This window comes from Tenrec ecaudatus, chromosome 17 (assembly GCF_050624435.1).
Source record: "Tenrec ecaudatus isolate mTenEca1 chromosome 17, mTenEca1.hap1, whole genome shotgun sequence".
Taxonomy (NCBI): domain Eukaryota; kingdom Metazoa; phylum Chordata; class Mammalia; order Afrosoricida; family Tenrecidae; genus Tenrec; species Tenrec ecaudatus.
This window is the reverse complement of record NC_134546.1, coordinates 13,173,390-13,191,943: the sequence shown is the minus strand read 5'-3', so window position 1 is coordinate 13,191,943 and position 18,554 is coordinate 13,173,390. Positions and strand designations below refer to the sequence as shown.

At 46.3% G+C, this 18,554-nt stretch overlaps 1 protein-coding gene across 3 annotated transcripts in view; it reads right to left on the bottom strand.

Annotated features, from left to right (window-relative positions):
* Window positions 1-18,554, bottom strand: part of MEIS1 (Meis homeobox 1) — a 149,392-nt gene that overhangs the window by 45,122 nt on the left and 85,716 nt on the right. The window lies entirely within an intron of this gene.

Sequence of the window (18,554 nt, the reverse complement as noted above, 5' to 3'; positions counted from 1 at the left end):
CTGTCCTGTGGCTGCATCTTCCTTTCTCTCCTTAGAAGAATCAGGAGTTGGAGCTGGGAAGGGCAACAGAGGTCGTCGGTTCGTCTCCTCAATTCCTTCTTCAGAAGACCTTCCTGCCTGGAATCCACTTCCTCTTTCTCTAGACAACCCCTACAACTCACTGCACCCCCAGTTCTGGCTGGCCTCAGTCTCCTCCCGTTCTCTCACCACCTTTTCTCTAGCTCGGCGATTCCGGGTACATCCCACACGTTGGCAGAGACCATGCCCAAGCCGCACGCTCTTGCAAAAGCTGCGGCTCCCCACTTCCAGTACTTGTCAGACAACTCACACGCTGTCCCTGAAAACCCTATCTGAATGGAACTGCCCACCCCTTCTCACCTCCCTCCCACGAAAGGCACTGTTGCTAACACCTGCCCCCTTGGCACCCACTGGAAGCCTGGAAATCACCTGTGCTGGTTATGGCTCCAAAGACGGTCAGGTGAACGAACGGCTGCCTCAATTGTCATGCAGTCTCATTTCCACATTGTGTGTTTCCAAGACCGCTTCAAGGCCAATTGCAAAAGTGCTTTGACATGTCAGGCGAGGGAAGCAGTGAGACCCAACTGGGTCAGAGTTGGGGCCTTGACTGTTTCTCCAGCCCGCAATATGTTGGGCACCTAGGAGTCCTCACAGGTGCCCTGGTGCCGTACTGGTTATGTGTTGGGCTGTAAACCACAAGGGCAGCAGTTTGAAGCCACCCCAAAGGAGAAAGCAATCTTTCTTCTCCCCTAAGGAGTTTCAGTCTTGGGAATCCACAGGGGCGGTTCTATCCCGTCTTATTGGGTTTCTATGAGTAGCTACTGTTAGTTGTTGTTGTTGTTTAACATCGTGTATAGATCTTTAACCTTTTCCTTTATCTGTACAACGGAGTTACAATTATTCATTGCAGTGGAAACTGTAACCTACCTGCGTGATCATAACATTTTAAAATTAAAATGGAACTTGCTTTTAACCCGATTTCTTTCGAGTTTAAATAGTCTCTCCTTCCTGCCTGTGTCTTTGGGCCTCTGCCCTTGGGAAGGCACCCCATGTCCTCAAGCGGGCGCACACACTGATGGGTGCCATGTAGCTGAGTGTGTGTGGTTCCCAGTCTGATAGGAACCCCTTTCAGGGACTAAGTCCTGGTAACCATCATCTTGACAATGAATGATGGTTTCACTTCAAGGTGTGAGGCGGAGACCCCCAGGGCTGGATGGGAGAAGGGCATGAATCAATTCGACTACATCCCTTACCCCCCACTTCTGATGAGCATCAGCGCTCATGACCACCAAACACACTTCAATATTATCAACCGCGAATGGCAATACACGTATCACATACAGACCTATTTGACAAACATGGCAGTAGTGCTGTTACTGTACATTAGCAAATTAAAATTCAGTTTGATCATTAGGATTCTTTGTGGAAGAAAGAAAGAAAGAAAGAAAGAGAGAAAGAAAGTGAGAGAGAGAGAGAGAGAGAGAGAGAGAGAGAGAGAGAGAGAAAGAAAGAAAGAAAGAAAGAAAGAAAGAAAGAAAGAAAGAAAGAAAGAAAGAAAGAAAGAAAATCTGGCCTCGGCTAAGTACCAGATGAATTATGAATCCCTACATCCAAACAAAAGACTCATCCACACCACCATCCAATGCAGGCCCCTGGCCCTATTCTGACTTCCGGGTCCCATGACTCCCATCAGAGAAAGCCTGCTGGAGCGTGCGCGCGCGCACGCGCACGCGCACACACACACACACACACACACACACACACACACGGTGTTTCAAATGGAGATTTTATGTAAGCTTATTTTGATAAGGATTCAGAGAGAGGCTGCTCTGCTTTTTATCTATGCAAACTGGAAATGAAGTCGGCACCCTGCCAGCTCCCTGACAGCAGGCCAGGCTGGGGCTGCCATGGGTGACTCGTACAATGACATCTAAGGGGTCCAGAGAAGAACCCTGACTAATGGCTTTTGGATTCCTTATGACCTTTGATCCTCAGTGACTTAGACCAAAATAAATGACCTAATTTCAAGAGACTGCATCCAGTATGTGAGTGCTCTGGAGTGAAAGAATTTACCTGCTAAGCAATGATTAATAGGTTTGTGCTGCTTATAATAATTCCTTGGATCTTAATCCAAGTGAAGAGAAGGCACTTTTGAGAAGTTTCCATTTGCAAAGCAATTTCCCTTCCAGGATGCGGTGGGAATTGGAGAGAGCCAGTGCCCATGGCAGGAAAGGTGGATGAGGCAGTGGGAACATGAGCGGGTCTCATGAAGCAGACAGATGGTTGGACAGTAGGACCGGGACACATAAGTCATACCAGGACTGTTCTCCCTCAACCCGATATACTGCTTCTGCCATTCATGATTCTGTGACTTTCTTACCAGCAAAGGCTCTCCCATACCCCTGCACACCCTGCTTTTTACTCCCCAATGACACCCATCACTGCCTGTTGTCAGCGGAGCACTGAAGCTAGATGGGGGTGGGGGACAAGGTTCTGTGTCACTCATCCTTCAGAACCACTTGCGCGCCGACCCGAGCACACACACATAAGATGTCGCTCAGCCCCAAAGAAATGGTCTGGATGTCTGCAGAGTCCGTCCTTGCTGTGTCGGAAACTTTCTTGTAAGAGAAACCCAATGAAATGTCTTCGAAACTCCAAAGGAGGTCCCCGTATACTGAAATAGCATTGATGGATGGCCGAGGAAACGCAAAATACAAGGTCAGAAGACTACTAACACGATAAAAAATTTTTAAAAAGACAGAGGGTGGGGAGGGGCCTCTAAATCTATCTAGGTTTATAGCAGAGCCAAAGCATGCCATGCCAGCTTCTTCATGATCAAAGCTGGAGACCATGAGGTCCTGGCATGGGGACTGAGGCCCACAGCGTCACTGAGCCCCAAGGAGGGCAGCCACCACACACAGTCCACAGAGAAAATGTCCGATGTCAGACTCTAGTGAGTAGTGACGGGGCCTTCAAAGTTTGCCAGAAAGAACTAGTGACCCATCTAGAGTCAAGAAGAGTGATGGAAAAAAGACACAGGGAAATAATCAGTCCAGTGGACTGATGGGCCCTGCACACCACACCACGGCCTCCGTGACCCCGGGACCTGGAGACCAGAAACACTAGAGGATGCCTGGCAACCACTACTGACCGCTCGGGTCAGGATCACAGTACCAGGGGGCATCAGAGAGTCTGTGGGAAAATGGGACAGGAAGATCGTGAGAAGTTTCCAGGAACTTTTAAAGCACCTGCCTCCCAGATGGTCCTGGCTAGATAGAGAGGGAGGAAATACTCCAAACCATACAAGAGAGCAGACTTGCTGCTCTAACAGGGCTCGTGGAATCTCCAGCATGATGGCCCTTTGCCACCCTTCAGGACTGGAACTGAACTCACCCCCCTGTGCACAATCGACAGGCATACCAGGCAGACAAAAGCTCCTGGGGGGAGTGCACCCCTTAGAACAATCAACCCAATAAGATCAAAAGGGCAGCGCTTGCCCAGGGATAAAGCTGGGAAGGCAGGAATGGATTGGGAAGAAGGATGTGTGAATGTGATAAACACGGGGTGGGGGGGGGAGTGGGAAGAAAGCTGGGACACAACAAAATATGTATGAATTGTTGGCTAGAAGACCCAAGCGAATGGTTCCACTCTTCTTGCTATGATTGAACTATTGAACGCTGTTAAAAAAAAAAAGAGGAAGAAAGCCAATATGCTCTGTAAACTTTCAAATCACAGGAGAAAGTTTAAAGTAAAATAAAATGAACGGAAAGTAGGAAATTTCAGCTTATAGTTATGTTTCAGGAATAGACATGTAGTGTGTGTGTGTGTGTGTGTGTGTGTGCACATGAAAGATGGGAAAACAATCTTTTCCATTTCCAGTTTGTCGTTTTCTGTCCCTTAGGTCTGTGAGCAACAGCATCAGTCGCACCTGGAGATTGGCTAGAAATGCTGACACTCAGACTCTACACAGACCTGCTGACTCAGAATCTGCCTGGAGAGAGCCTGTCCCCAGTAGCCAACAAACCCACCCACGGCCACGGTCTACAAGTTGGAAGTGACCTTTGGAGATGGAAACCCATGAGTGGGAAGATGAATACGCTGTGGTGCCACCAAAAGGCCCCTCTCCAGGTCCTCAGAGGTCAAAGGCCACCCTTTGTGGCATTAGAACAGCCCTGAAATTCTACATGTTGTGGCAGTCCACCTAGAAGTCGTGTTACCGGGTTAGTTCAAATGGAAAACATAGCGTTTGTCGTCCTAGAGATGAGCTGAATTATAATGTCGCCTTTGAACGGTATTCTACAGATTTTTTTTCCCTAAAGGCTCCAAGAGCAGCTACCCTTTAATTAAATTTAATCTGGTTTCCACATAGAGTGTTATTGAGCATATTCACTTCATGATACATGTCAGCTCCATATACATCATCTTCACGTTCCCACTATAGCCCGCTGAAGATGTTTCCATGTGGGAACGCTCAGCATGGATTTATGGTGCGACTGCAACCATGAAGCAACTAATCTTCCAGCCCAAGCATTCCATAGAAGAACAACCTAACGGAAACATATAAATTCCACATATACTTAAAAATATTATTGTCTAATTTAATAGGGCAGAATGTTCCTAAGCCTATAACCTTGCATGCCGAAGCAGTTTCTCAAGCATTAATACTTAAATGGGTCATAGGCACCACATCTGTCATTCTGTCCTGAAGTCTATGAGGCAAAACCAAACCTATGCTGGCCTATTGATTTTTCTAGCATTTGCTTTAATTTACTTAACCATTGAGAAATCCATCAGTACATAAAGGGCAACTGTCCATTACTGCCTTCGCAGACATTCCTTTCCCTCGTTTTTTTTTTTTTTGTTGTAAATATTTCCCTTAAATTGCTATGTGTTTACAGTGTGAAAACGAATTAGGAAACTGCTCACACCTGTTTCTGCTCAGTAACTGCCGCACTGAGGTATATGTAACGTGCTTAAAGATAGAATAAATATCTAGACATTATTACATCTGTGTGCAAAGGGTGGTAAATTAGATCCTAATTACATTAACAGGGATTCTGCCTCCCAGCTTAAATTTTACATGAGCACTCTGCAAAAATTCAAAAGCTGTGCTGTGGTTTCTTTATGAGCTGGTGATTACAGTGACTTCCTATGTGGTCACTAAATATTCTGTTTACAAATAAATGAAGAAGCTTTGAGCCAACTTGCCAAGGTAATCATCTATTTTTTTGTTTCCCTCCCCCTCCCCCTTCCCAGCAAACCCTCACCACATAAGCATAGCAACAATCAAGAGCCCGGGCTTCATCTAATTACTCCATCACATAATTTCACAAATTGCCTTGTCACTGGGGAGCCAAGTGCAAAACACGCTCACAGTGGGATTTCAGGCAGCAGCTTTCATTTACTACTCATTCCTTGTTAAATTAAACACAAAAACACCAGTTTCTGAAGGAAGTCAGAAAGAAGGCCTGGGTCTAAGTGGCGGCGGTTGACCTGAACACCAAAGACATGGGGGAGGAGGGGGGACACCAGTCGACTGTCTGAAACAGCGGGGGTGGGGGGGAAAGCCTTCTGATTTCAGGGTAGCTGCTATCATAGGCCCAAACCAAAAGACTAAAAGGAAATGGGTTTCTAGGAAGCCTGAGCTCACAGCTTAAAGAAACAAGAGCTTGGCCCGCCTTCCACCCATCACCCATTCGGTGATAGGCAAGGCCTGGCCACGTGAGCAGGTATTTGTATTAGAGATGGATGATGACTAGCTCTTTGAAGACATTTATATTTGGTGGCTATTTATAGCATCACGTTGCACTTCCACTCTGGCTGGAAAGAGGGATCCAAATTCCACGCTATGGGTCGGGATCAACTCGATGCCAGTGAGTTTGGCTTTCAACAGTTCCTCCCCAGAAAGATCATCAATCAAGAGCGTCCAACATGCATGCAGCGTTTTCCTTTGCTGAAACCCACACCGATAGGCTGCCCCTTTGCACTGCGGATGTGGGTGGAAGGAACAGCGCACGCTGGGTGACATGACTAGAGGGAGTGAACCGAGGTTACGCTCCTGGAAGCTGACATTTTTATATCAACAACTAAACACAGTCACTGGTAATTAAAGGTATTGCTGTGTAGCACCAGGGAGCCGGTGGGGTCAGGTAGCGTTTTACATCACAAGCCCGTCTTTTATGCATGTAGATCTGCCAGCAGGATCTGCGCAGGGAGAAGGACACATTAGCAGCAGCTGTCTCCCTGCTTTTACACTGAAAATTCTATTCAGACAGACAGGTGGAGTAATTGAAAAGCCAATGTGGTGCAATTTCCTTGTGACTAATGCCACCGCCTACTAAAGTGCCACTATTACCTCTGTTTATGGAAACATTACTAAAATTGCATTTTATTCATAAGAATTTTAGGATTCTGGTTATTACCGGCTTTCAAATGATCAGACCTCAGTGTTGTACCCCTGAGCCGTGGCTTTAATTCTCCGGGGTTTAGCAGTCTTCTTTGCTGGCGAACGACGGTTGGATTGTAGTTTCAAGAGTAATCGGGGCTTTGTGAGCAGTTTCTTCTGTCTCCATAAAGCAAAGCAAAGACATAGCTCTTTGGTGCCCCGGCCACGTGACAGGGGGCAAATAAAGGCGCCAAGGAGGCAGAGTCTGTGTTCGAGGGTTTAGTTAGGATTTAGTTCCAGTGAGACAAGAGGCTTCACTCCAAACCCCTACCAGGCTTCATTAATAATAGACCTTGGGAGAGATTGACATGTATGCATAAAGAAGGGGCAGAGATAAACAGAGTTGAACATACATCTGAACACCCTTGCCGTGCCGAAATTATGACAACTGTCACAAACTATCGATCTGCACCACGACCTATTTGAAGGGCAGCTGTGGGGACACGGGAGCGGGCTTCAGATAGGAACGGGGCATCCTTGACTTTCAGTGACTTGAAACCATGGCATGGCGGCATGAAGTTTGACACCCGGGCGCTCTGGCCCATATTTTCATTTTAGAAGCAAATTGGAACTAGCTAGCTTGTGGAATGAGATTACAATTCTACTTTGTCACCACCACCACCACGTGATTCCATGGGCTCTGGCTTTAGAGGTGACATGGTGGAAAGCACAGGGAATTCCAAGTTAGGAATCAGGGGTGGAGCTCAGTCAGCCTGAGATCCTTGCCTTTGAGGCAAGCCATTTATCTTCTCCGAACTTCACCTTTCCATCCTGCCCGCCCACCTCCCCGATCGCGTTGGAAATCTAGTGCTTGTGAAAAGATCAGCTGAGGAGGCATTGCAGAAATGCATGTTCATATCTTCTTGAGCCCCTTGATCTCCTTATTTTTAATTTCTCTTTGAATGTTAACAGGACGGAGAAATGGCAATGCAATTACTAGCTGGGCAAAGATCACCATGGCTGGGTAGGAGCTAATTTCACAGTACTATTTCATGGGATCTAGTTGTTTTGTGAAGATTGCCCCCTATGTAGTTTGGGCAATTGGCTTTCCGTTAAATATGAAGTAGGAATTCATCTTAAATGGTAAAAACTGCTATCGGAGTGATCTCACTCCTTGGTTTTTGTGACGATGAACATTCAGACTGACAGAGGTGACTTCCTGACCCCTGGACATGGCAGCACACCAAACGCTCCAAAGGCTTTCCTGGCATGGGACAAGGTAGCAGTGGCCACACGTGGGTTCTCCAGGGGGATAGCTACAAAGCTCATGTGAAAATGCATTCTAAAAGCCAGCCTCCCTGTGTTAAAATACCCAAAAGGTGACGTTCACAGACTTGCAGCCCGTCGCACTTTTTATTTCTGTAGGAAGAACCCCTGCAGGATATTCACATGGAAATGATCGTCCACCCAATGCTCTCTGTTTCAGAAGATTTAGAATAATGTGTCATAAAACAAGTAGTTTTTTCTCACTTATACACCAGTAACTTGGGGGTGATAGTAACCACACTTTGAGTTATCAGAGGGCTACTTTCACATCATAGGAGGCCTTGTGACACGGTGGGTTGTTGGGCTGCTAAGCATGAAGTTCAAAACCACCAGCCACTCCTTGAATGAAAGATGAGGCTTTCTATTCCCATAAAGAGTTACAGTCTTGGAAACCCACAGAGGCAGTTCTACCCTGTCCTTTATGGTCACCATAAGCCAGGACTGTTTCGATGGCAGCGAGTTTTGGGTTCTCATCACAGTCGCCAAAGACAGAGCAATACAATCCTTATGGAAACCCATGTTCACAGTGTCACAGTCAAGCCATTATTCCAAAGGCAAGGAAAAACAAATGCTCCTAGAATCTCTTTCCAGGGTCACTGAGATAGAAGTAGCTTCGTGGACCTGTTTCTTGCTCTGGGGGTGAACAAGAAAGCCACTAAAGCAAGTTTACCAAACCGAAGCAGGCACGTTTCCCAGATTCTCCAAATACAGGCACAGGCAAGAGTAGGGCCCCAGGACCCTTGTGGGTGGCAGTTCTTTCGATGTGCAGGTACCACTGCCTTGGACCGTCCATCAAGGAACTCTTGCTCCTTCGTTGCACTCAGTTTTCAGCAGGTAGACTTTGATCAGGGTCAAGAAGGTTTTGTCTCCAGACCATAGCATCGTGGTCCCCACTACTTGACTGCCCTCTGAGATGGGTCTTCATCAGCAGAAACAGAGAATATAGAGCCCGAGAGATAATCATTTGGTTGATTTGAGTTTGCCTGGACTGGTAGGTTCATTGAGCTGCGTCTTACAGGCAAAACCCCAAGTGTGAGGGTTCATACATGTAACCAGCCATGCTCTTTCATAAGAAAGACTGAGATTTGATGAGGTTGATTCCATTTGGGTCTACGACATATAAATGTACTTCCACTGGTGAAACAGTGAACTAGAGCAGAAAACAAACGAGCAAACCAAAAAGCACTGGAATCCACTCTGTCTCTCAAATAAAACCACCTGCGTTTCTCTCCACCAGTCAGTCCCTCTTACTTTCAGATGGATCATCATCCCTGGAAATATTAGACCCCAAGAAAGTGAAAATCCACACTTATTAAACTTCTTAAAAGTTGGACCGAGTTACTTAAAATACAAACACCCCCATACTCACATACAAACAAGATATGTGGCAGTTACATAATCTCCTGTCAACTTGAGTGAAAGGGTGGAGTCTAGCCTGTCAATCGGGTCATAGCCATGGAGGCCTCTGTGTGGGCATGGCTGTCTCCTGAGGATTCTGGGAATTCCTGTCTTCCTCCCTGGAGGCACACTCTCTCTGCTTCACCTTCCTGTTGATAAGCCACAAGGAGCCATGCTGTTGGTGGCCAGAGTCCTGGAGATGCTTCCACTGCCACTGGGCCTGCAAGACTTTCCACTCACAGGCCTGTGATCTTGTATTCAGCATCATCGCATGTGTTGCGTGAGCCTGAAGAGGACTTTAGACATTGGTATGGGATATATATGCTAATATCAGGCTTATGGGCTTGATCAGGACTGGGCTGGGATGTTTTCTTAATGTACAATTACTCTTTGATATGAAGTTCACTCTTACGCACACGTGAGTGGCTCTGGACTTGTTTCTCTAGTCAACCCGGCCTAACACAGGTGATAGTCCAGTTTTAAATGGAGAGGAAGCAGCTGCGTCGTCATTGACCAGGTTTGATGTTTTATCTCCAAAAATATATCATGGCTAATAGAAATAAAAAGGAGACATGATATTGCAATAGCCTTTGAAGCATAAGTGGCTGGCAAGTGTTCAAATAGTCTTGTACATCAGCAGCCATCAATTAATAAATTGTGCTTGTCTGGGCAGTTTTGTTCCCAGCTTCATCTTTTATTTAGTTAGCCCGATGGAGACTATCTCCAAAAAACAAAAATATAGTGAGTTTTTAACTTGACCTTGAAAACAAAAGGAACTCCTTTTTTTTTTACCAAGTTAGCCAGTCGCTAACCAGACTCTGTAGAAGTCCCTGGGAGAAGGCCCCAAGCGTCGGGGAAACGAGTAAACCATCCATGGGTGGAGCAGCGTGAAGCCCACAGTCCCCTCCTCAATAGGACCTGGAGCCCCAGTCAGACCTCATTTGCCTGCGAGGCTTCTGTACCTGGGTAAGCCAGCGATTTTAAAGCTGGACTTTTGTGTTCCCCACTATGTCTCCTCCTCTGTAATTACCCCAGGTCAGAGGTGCACAGCTCGGAGCGGGGAAGAAAGGCCAGCGCCAGGGAAGGAGGTGTAGGAGAGCGCTGGGAGAGCACTCCGCCAGGTCACTAATGGTCTCTGGGGCAGCAGCTTGCAGGACTGGCTGCCGCTCGCCTTTGATCTGCTAATTCACAATGATCATTAGCATTAACTCTGATTCTTCTGGGTGAAGAATTCCAGCTGTAGTCTTTTCAGTTTACCTGACCTAAGAAAATCCAGCCCCCATCCCATTAGGATTTCAAGAACCAGCCAGGAGAAAGAAAGAGGCAGTTGCCCTAGAATTTAGAAGCCACCCACTTCATGATCAAAACCGTTTGTGTGATGTGTATCACAGATGAATTAGGGCATTCCAACCACCTCCCAGCAATTAAAGCACCTCTTCCTTCTCCCCTTGACACAGAGGACTCTCCGTTGGGTTAACAACAACAACAACAACAACAAACCAGGATTCTATCTCGTCGAGGTTGAAATAGAGTATCTCCAGAGCAGCAGCAATCTTTAAAAACAAAATGAGCGGAATTTGTTGTTGAAACCCGGTTGGGTTTCAGCAAAGTCTAACTCTTGATCCGTGTCCTTATCAAGCCTTATGAAAGTGAATGGCAACTCCTATCTGCAAAGCAACAGGCAAACACCATAGATATATTCTTCTTAGATGTATAAGAGAAAGCCCCTCCCGCCTTTCTCTCTCTCTTTAATAATCATGCAGGTAACAGGTAGGGAGGAAAAAGTGAAAGGTGCCTGTCATCCCCATAAACACACCTCTTTGGCCCAGGCACAGGAACATGAAGGTAGGGTAGAACAAGCCTGAGGGAGGGACTTGCTCAAAAGCAAGAGTATGCAAAGTACAGCTGCCCTGCCTGGCCACCTTCTGAGGGCTAATGTGATCGGAGGATGCTGCGCCACCTGAAGACGGGGCACAGGGCAGAGGACAGGGCCAGAAAAAGCAGCAGAAACGAGGAGAAGAGCAAGCGGCATCTACAACCTTCCCACCTTCCCAGGTCTGTCTTTTGATCTTTTACCTGCCTTGATCAACAGAATGGATTATTTGGGTACCAATTAGAGAGAGAACATTCTCTGTAATAAGAGGTTATCGTAATAATGTTTAGATAGCTAATTCTTCCCCAAACTGCAAGCAGAGATATGGCACTAAGATATCTCCAACAGATCTTGTTACCAAAAGCAAAACCAATGAAATAACATCTGTTTCTTCTAGAGCATTCAATTCCCAATTCAATTCCATTTACTCCATCCTTCGAGTGGAGGACCCGCAGGGCACTTTTCATCTAAGAGTGTTTCTATGGAAACGCCATTCTCAACCTGGAAAATTCTACAACCCCTCACATTGGCTTGATCCACAATGAGGGGAAAGTCTCATAAATCAGGAATGGAGACATAAATTTGGCCACACATTCCCCCCCAAAATATTTCCCAGGCTGCAAGTTCACAAACAAACAAGCTCATTGGCAAACGTGTGTATCTGGCTTAGAAATAAAGTTTGTCTCCACAGTAAGGCTTAGCCCAGTGGGATCCTCAACACCAGTGAAAGGAGGGGGAGTCCGAAGAATGTGAATGGAAATCAGTCACTCAGGAAACGGGCTTATGCCCAACGCGCCCTCCTTGACAGCTTGCTTTACCTGAGTCTGCAGATAGGAGCTTCAACTCCCTCCACTCTCTCTAACTTCCAGGAATCCTGGGACGCAGCAGTTCCAGGCAGGGAAATACAGCCACTGCCTTTTTAAAATCAGAGCCGCATCAACTGCAGCTTCTGTTTAGCACAGCAACACTTTAGGGTAGGGAAGCCGAAACCGGAAAGACCCTTGTTTTTACCTCAGGCATTGTATTGATCCCCTTTGCTCATTTCACTAGGCCCTGGGGCCTAAAGTTTTAGACTCCAAATCAAACCCATTGTCAAATCAAACCCATTGCCACCTAGACGTGCAACTATCTAAGAGTGAGCATACCAGCCCTACAAGATTCTCAAGGTTGTGTATCTTTATGGGTGGGGCTTGCTACAACCATCTCCTGGGTTCAAACTTCTGACCTTGACCTTTTGGGTAGCAGCCAAGAGCTTAATCCCTGCACCACCAGGGCCCCCTGAGTTTTGTATCCTAGGCAGCAAAAGAACCAGCCATATGCAGACCACAGCCAGCGTGTGCACGATGACAAGAGTACCAGTATGCACTATTGTAATAGTGCTACCTAGTACCTCCTGTGATGATCGCTTTGGTCTTCTAGTTCATGGTTATGTTTCAAGAAAAACACATACAAAATAGGGCAGGGTAGAACTGGCCCCTGTGGGGTTCTGAGACTGCAACTCTTTCTGGGGTAGAGAGTTCTTCTGTCTTTCTCCTGCGGAAGGGCTGGTGGTTTTGAAATGCTGAACCCTTGGTATTAGCAGCCCAACAAACAACCACTATGCCACCAGGTTGTTTACAACTGGAAGACTGCCCTCAAGAAAGAAAAAGAAATCTTAATATGGCACAGGTCCCTGCACTGTTTAACAACGGTTCGGAAATGACTCATACCCAAATGATAAGTACTTTTTCATTATTTGCAATCATTTCTCTTTGGGCAAATGCAAGCATGTTCTATTAATAACTGTTTTTGCGTTCTTCCTCATTCTCCCTTCTTATCTCCATAAATGTCCATCACGCTCTCTGTTCCGGGGGGGGGGGGGTTATCATTGTTGTTGTTTGTTTTTAAGGGCCCTTCTCGACTCAGCAAAACTGGCACACGCTTCCCCAAAAGTCTAAAGCCAAAAACTTGCATCACTGAAATGTCCTTTTCGGCCTCTTTTCATCGGAGTTTAAAGCCTGTTTCCCTTTTCTTTCATGGATTTCAATATATGCAAGTACGACCAGTGTGGCTTACAAGAGACATGGAGCCAAGAAGGAGACTATAGTTCTCGCTTCGAAGGAGTAAATGTGCTGCTGACTGAATCTCCCAGAGAATAACTGCAGCATGGCATGCTAGGGTAGAAACTCCGAGAGGTTGAAAAAAGAATCGGGTCTCTTCTGGTTGCACTGTGGACTCAGCATCTGGCAGTTAAGTTCAAGGTCCTGGGTTTAAACTCGCCACCACTGCTGTGCGAGAGGAAAAATGAGGCTCCCTGTGCTACAAAGACTTCAGTCTCAGAAACAACACGATGTGGAATCAGAAGCAACAAAACCCACGTGGAAGAAGTACACCAGCCTGTCCTGACTCAATCGCTGAGGACAAAGTGGATGCATAAGCAAAAGTGGTGAAGAAAGCTGATGGTTCCCGGCTATCAAAAGATATAGCATCTGGGGTCTTAAAGGCTTGAAGATTAAACAGGCAGCCATCTAGCTAAGAAACAACAAAGCCCACATATAAGAAGCACACCAGCCTACCCTGACACAATTGCTGAAGACAAAGCAGGTGCATAAGCAAATGCGGTGACGAAAGCTGATAGTGCCCGGCTGTCAAAAGATATAGAATCTGTGGGCCTATAGGCTGGAAGATAAAAAAGGGGCCATCTAACTGAGAAACAACAAAGCCCACATGGAAGAAGCACACCAGCCTGTGAGATCACAAGGTGTCCAAGGGATCAGGTATCAGGCATCAAAGACGACAACAACAAAAAAGAAGCATAGCACTGTGAATGAGGGGGAGTGCAGAGTGGGGACCCAGGGCCCATCTGGGGGAAATTGGACGTCCCCTTGCAGAAGGGCTGCAGGGAGGACACCAGCTAGTCAGGGTGCAGTGTAGCACTGATGAAACACACAATTTTCCTCTAGTTCTTGAACGCTTCCTCCCCCAACTATCATGATCCCAATTCTACCTTCCAAATCTGGCTGGACCGAAGGATGTACACTAGTACAGATAGGAACTGGAAACACAGGGAATCCAGGACAGATGATCCCTTCAGGACCAGTGGTGAGAGTGGCGATACCAGGAAGGTGGAGGGAAGGTCAAGTGGAAAGGGGGAACAGATTACAAGGATCTACATATCACCTCCTCCCTGGGGGGCGGACAGCGGAAAAGTGGGTGAAGGGAGATGTCGGATGGTGTAAGATATGACAAAATAATAATAATGTATAAATTATCAAGGGTTCATGGGGGGAGGGGGAGCAGGAAGGGAGGGGAAAATGAGGAGCTGCTACCAAGGGCTCAAGTAGAAAGCCAATGTTTTGAGAATGATGATGGCAACATATGTACAAATGTGCTTGACACGATGGATGGATGGATGGATTGTGATAAGAGTGGTATAAGCCCCCAATAAAATGATTTTTAAAAAAGAGTTGAAATCAGCTCTGTGACAGTGCGTTTTGGGTGTTTGGCTAGTCTGCTCCTCTGACTTACAAATGCTTGAAAACCCCCTCAAAATACATTTTTGTGTTTTTTTTTGGGGGGGGGGGTGGTTTGTTCGGGTTTTTATTAGGAGTTTGTATATTTTTTAAAGAATAAATCCAATAAATGAATTTATCCATCTATTTATTTAGAAAACACATGTTTTAAAAAGTATATGAGGATTTACAAGATGCCTTTTGGCATTTAAAAAAAGATTTGTTGACAATTTCCTAATAAACTGCTATTGCCATTGTTTTAATTAGCCAGATTTTCAATCGCTCTTTTACATCCAGCAAGATTTCAGAAAGGATTTTCTAGATAATAAATGGCATCAATCGCCTAGCAACAATGAGATTCTTTTAAATTGGTAGCCAGTGTTCCAAATGAGTTCTGTATCCCTACAGATCTCTCAGGGTTTGATACAAAGTTACTAAAAGATTAGTATTGAGGTATCAGTAGCTACTTACATTTGGACAAACAACACTATCTTTAAATTCCATTCTAAAACTAAACTCAGTGTCATGGAATTGATTCTAATTCACATTGATTCTATAGGACAGGAACCCCACTTTGGGTTTCTGAAACTTTAAATCTATCCTGGAGTAGAACCTCGGCTTTCTCCCGTGAAGTGAAGGGTGGGTTTGAACTGCTGACCTTGCAGTTAGCAGCCCAATGTATAAACCTGCTTTGTCACCAAACTCCCTGTCATCAAGCCAATTCTGACTCATATTAGGTTATAGGACAGAGGGGAACTGCCCCTTTTATGTTTCTGAAACTATAACTTGTTTTATGGAAGTAGAAAGCCTCATCTTTTGTCTTTGGACCGTTGGTGGTTTCAAGCTGCTGACCTTGAGGTGAGCAGCCCCCTGAGAAACCCATTATGCAACCAAGGTTCCTTTACAGTCTTCCATTTTTCCATCTACTGCATTAAACTTCATCTTGTCTGGAAGCATTGGCAACGTATCCCATGGATTTCTGCAAGGCACATTTCAAAGCAAGGGAGTAGGGCTGCCCCTTTAGACACAAACATTTGATCTTACAGTTAGAGAACTGAGGAGGGACTCTCTTTCCCCAAGGGAAGGAAAGGGGCAAAACAATGACCAATTCAACGAGAGCTCCTTACTTTGGTTTTTAGAGGCTGTAAAGGTGAGCAATCTGATTGTTCAGGGATGGTGATCACTGTCATTACAGGCAGTTCCTGGGTTACCGAGCAGTGCTGTCCCTAAGTCTGTCTGTATGCCAAATTTGTAAGTAAGTTCTCATTTGTATCTAAAGCCAATGAACCCAATATTTTCTTAGTATATGATGTATGCAAAAGATGCCTTTCTATGTATTAAAAAAAGAGTAAGAGAAACACGTGCAGATACACTGAAATAGCATTCATATAAGAAGACAGCAAGAATAGCAATGATGTCTGGATGCTTCTGAAAGCAGCACCTATTTGCTAAGGTGAATGACGCACGACACCGGGAGTTTTTCAGGTACTAGACTGTATGCTGTTGGTGCGTCACTCCAGGTTGCCAGTAAGCCAGAGTACTCCTTACCCAGGGACTGCCTGTGTTCCCATGTGGGGTAAACAGCCTGAAGGAACAAGGGCCAGGATCAGTTGCCAGGGCATCGGTGCCGACTCATGTATGCCAGGCTTTCTTTTGAGGCACATCTGGATGGATTCAAACCCCCAAGCTTTTGCTGAGAAGTCAAGTACATTGACCACCCCCAGGGAGTGGACAAAGAAACTAAAACCAGACCCACTGCCATCAACTTGATTCTGATACAGAGGGACCCCCTGTGACCGGGCAGAAATGCCCCTTTGGGTTTTCAAGGCAGGAACCCCTGATGGGAGCAGCCAGCCTCCTCTTCCTTCTGAGGAGCAGCCTGTGAGCTTGAACCGCAGTACTTGTGGTTAGCAGCCTAACACTTAACCCACCACAGCAAAGGTATAAATAGTGAGTGGTAACCATGAGCCGACTGGCATCAGGGAAGGTCAGGAGACATGGAAGAATGGGCATCCCCTACCAGGCAGAGGTGGCACAGGCCAGCAAGGAGCTCAAAGCAGAAAGAAATCAGCCAGGGCTCAAGAATGCAGGCATCTAGGAGATCATTTGTATTACAATTGCCCCAGTAACATGTGGTCCACATAATCAGCGCAGTGCAAGCGAAACCAATGGCAGCCCTTAAAAAAAAAGTTGTTTGTTTTCACCCGCTAAGATGATAGTACAGCTCTCTCTACAAGGTTCTTTGCAAGGGTAAAGCCTAGAGAAACCGAAAATCTGGAGGACGAAAAGAAGAGCTCGCTTTCTCTCTCTTGATTCTGTCTGAACCAATATTTGATTATATTTTATTCAGGGGCACCTCCGCTTCAAGAAAAACCAAAGCTTCCTTACAGATTAAAATGGATGCTGGAAGAATCTACTTCCCCACCCCCACCCACCCCTTTTTTCCCCCTGCTAGTAAAAGACACAGAAATAGTGTTGTTGTGAATTCAGGGCCAACCTCATTTTGCCCCACTCACCCTGGAGTTAAACCAAGCGCTGCCGTTAAAGTAGCAATTGCTATTGCCAACCAATTGTCACTCCTCTCCTGGTCATTTAAAATGTCATTTTAATTATTTCATTTGCGATACTCCTTCCCCTAGCCCCACTCCCCAGAACCAGCTCAATGGGAAAGCCACTGGCGCACAGCAACCCTGTAGGACAGGGTAGAACGGCCCCTGTGGGTTACTGCGACATTTCAGTCTTTATAGGAACAGACAGCCTCATCTTTCTCCCTTGGAGCAACTGGCAGATTTGAACCACTGACCATTGGGTTAGCAGCTCAATGTATACATCACTAAGCCACCAGGGCTTCTCATCCCCAGCTCAGGGGAAAACAAACTCAATGCATCAGGTCATCTCTAAGCAACCCTACAGGGTAGGGTAGAATTGCCCCTGTGAGTTTCTGAGACTGTAACTCTGCAGGAATCGAAAGCCTCCTCTTTATCCCACAAGAGGCTGGGGGGGGGGGGCTCAAACTGCTGATCTTGTAACTAACAAGTAACCCACGATGCCACCAGAACTCGACGGCGACCGACAATCCTCAAAAGGAATCTTGCACGTGGCAGATCTCAACAAATCTACGTGCCTGCACCAAAGGTTAGATAAGTACTGGAACATGAATCAGATTTGAGGAAAAGCTGATAGGATGGCAGAATGGCAGCAGTCAAATAGTATCTGCTCCTTCAACTATCTGCCACTTTAGCCTCCCCCTAAAGTCTATTCCTAACACTGTCACCATGCTCCAGTTGATCGCTGACTGTTTGAAGGGAGGGGCAGGGGAAGAGTCATGTGTTAGTTATTCCTGCTGCCCTGAGTGCTTATTGTATTCACCGATGCAGGAAAATCTGGATTAATTTATACCCTGGAGTGTTACTGGATGCACAGAACCAGTGTGGCCTTCCGAGAGTGGCCTCTCTGAGTTGTTTCCTTGTAGCTGTACGACTCATGGCCTTTAGATGGGGGAGGGGGCAGGGGGGAGGGTCAGCAGGTTTGGGCATATTTGTGACAACATGGAATCTGTGTATGTTTAGAAAAAGAATTGATATTGAGGGGGGAAAAATATCTAGACTAAAAATAGTAACATAAAAAGCTGTGCTCCAGGTATTAAAAGGAGAAGACGAGGAGGAGGAGGAGGAGGAGGAGAGGGAGGAGGAGAGGGAGAAGGAGGGGGGAGGAGGAGGAGGAGGAGAGAGAAGAGGAGAGGGAGGAGGAGAGGGAGGAGGAGGAGGAGGAGGAGAGGGAGGAGGAGGAGAGAGAGAGAAGAGGAGAGGGAGGAGGAGAGGGAGGAGGAGGAGAGGGAGGAGGAGGAGAGAGAGAAGAGGAGAGGGAGGAGGAGGAGAGAGAGAAGAGGAGAGGGAGGAGGAGAGGGAGGAGGAGGGTGGATGGAAGAGGAGGAGGAAAGGGAGGGGGAGAAGAAAAAGAGAAGAAGAAGAAGAAGAAGAAGAAGAAGAAGCAGCAGCAGCAGCAGAAGCAGAAGCAGGAGAAGAAGATAATAGCCAGGAATCTTTAACATTCTTAGGCCATG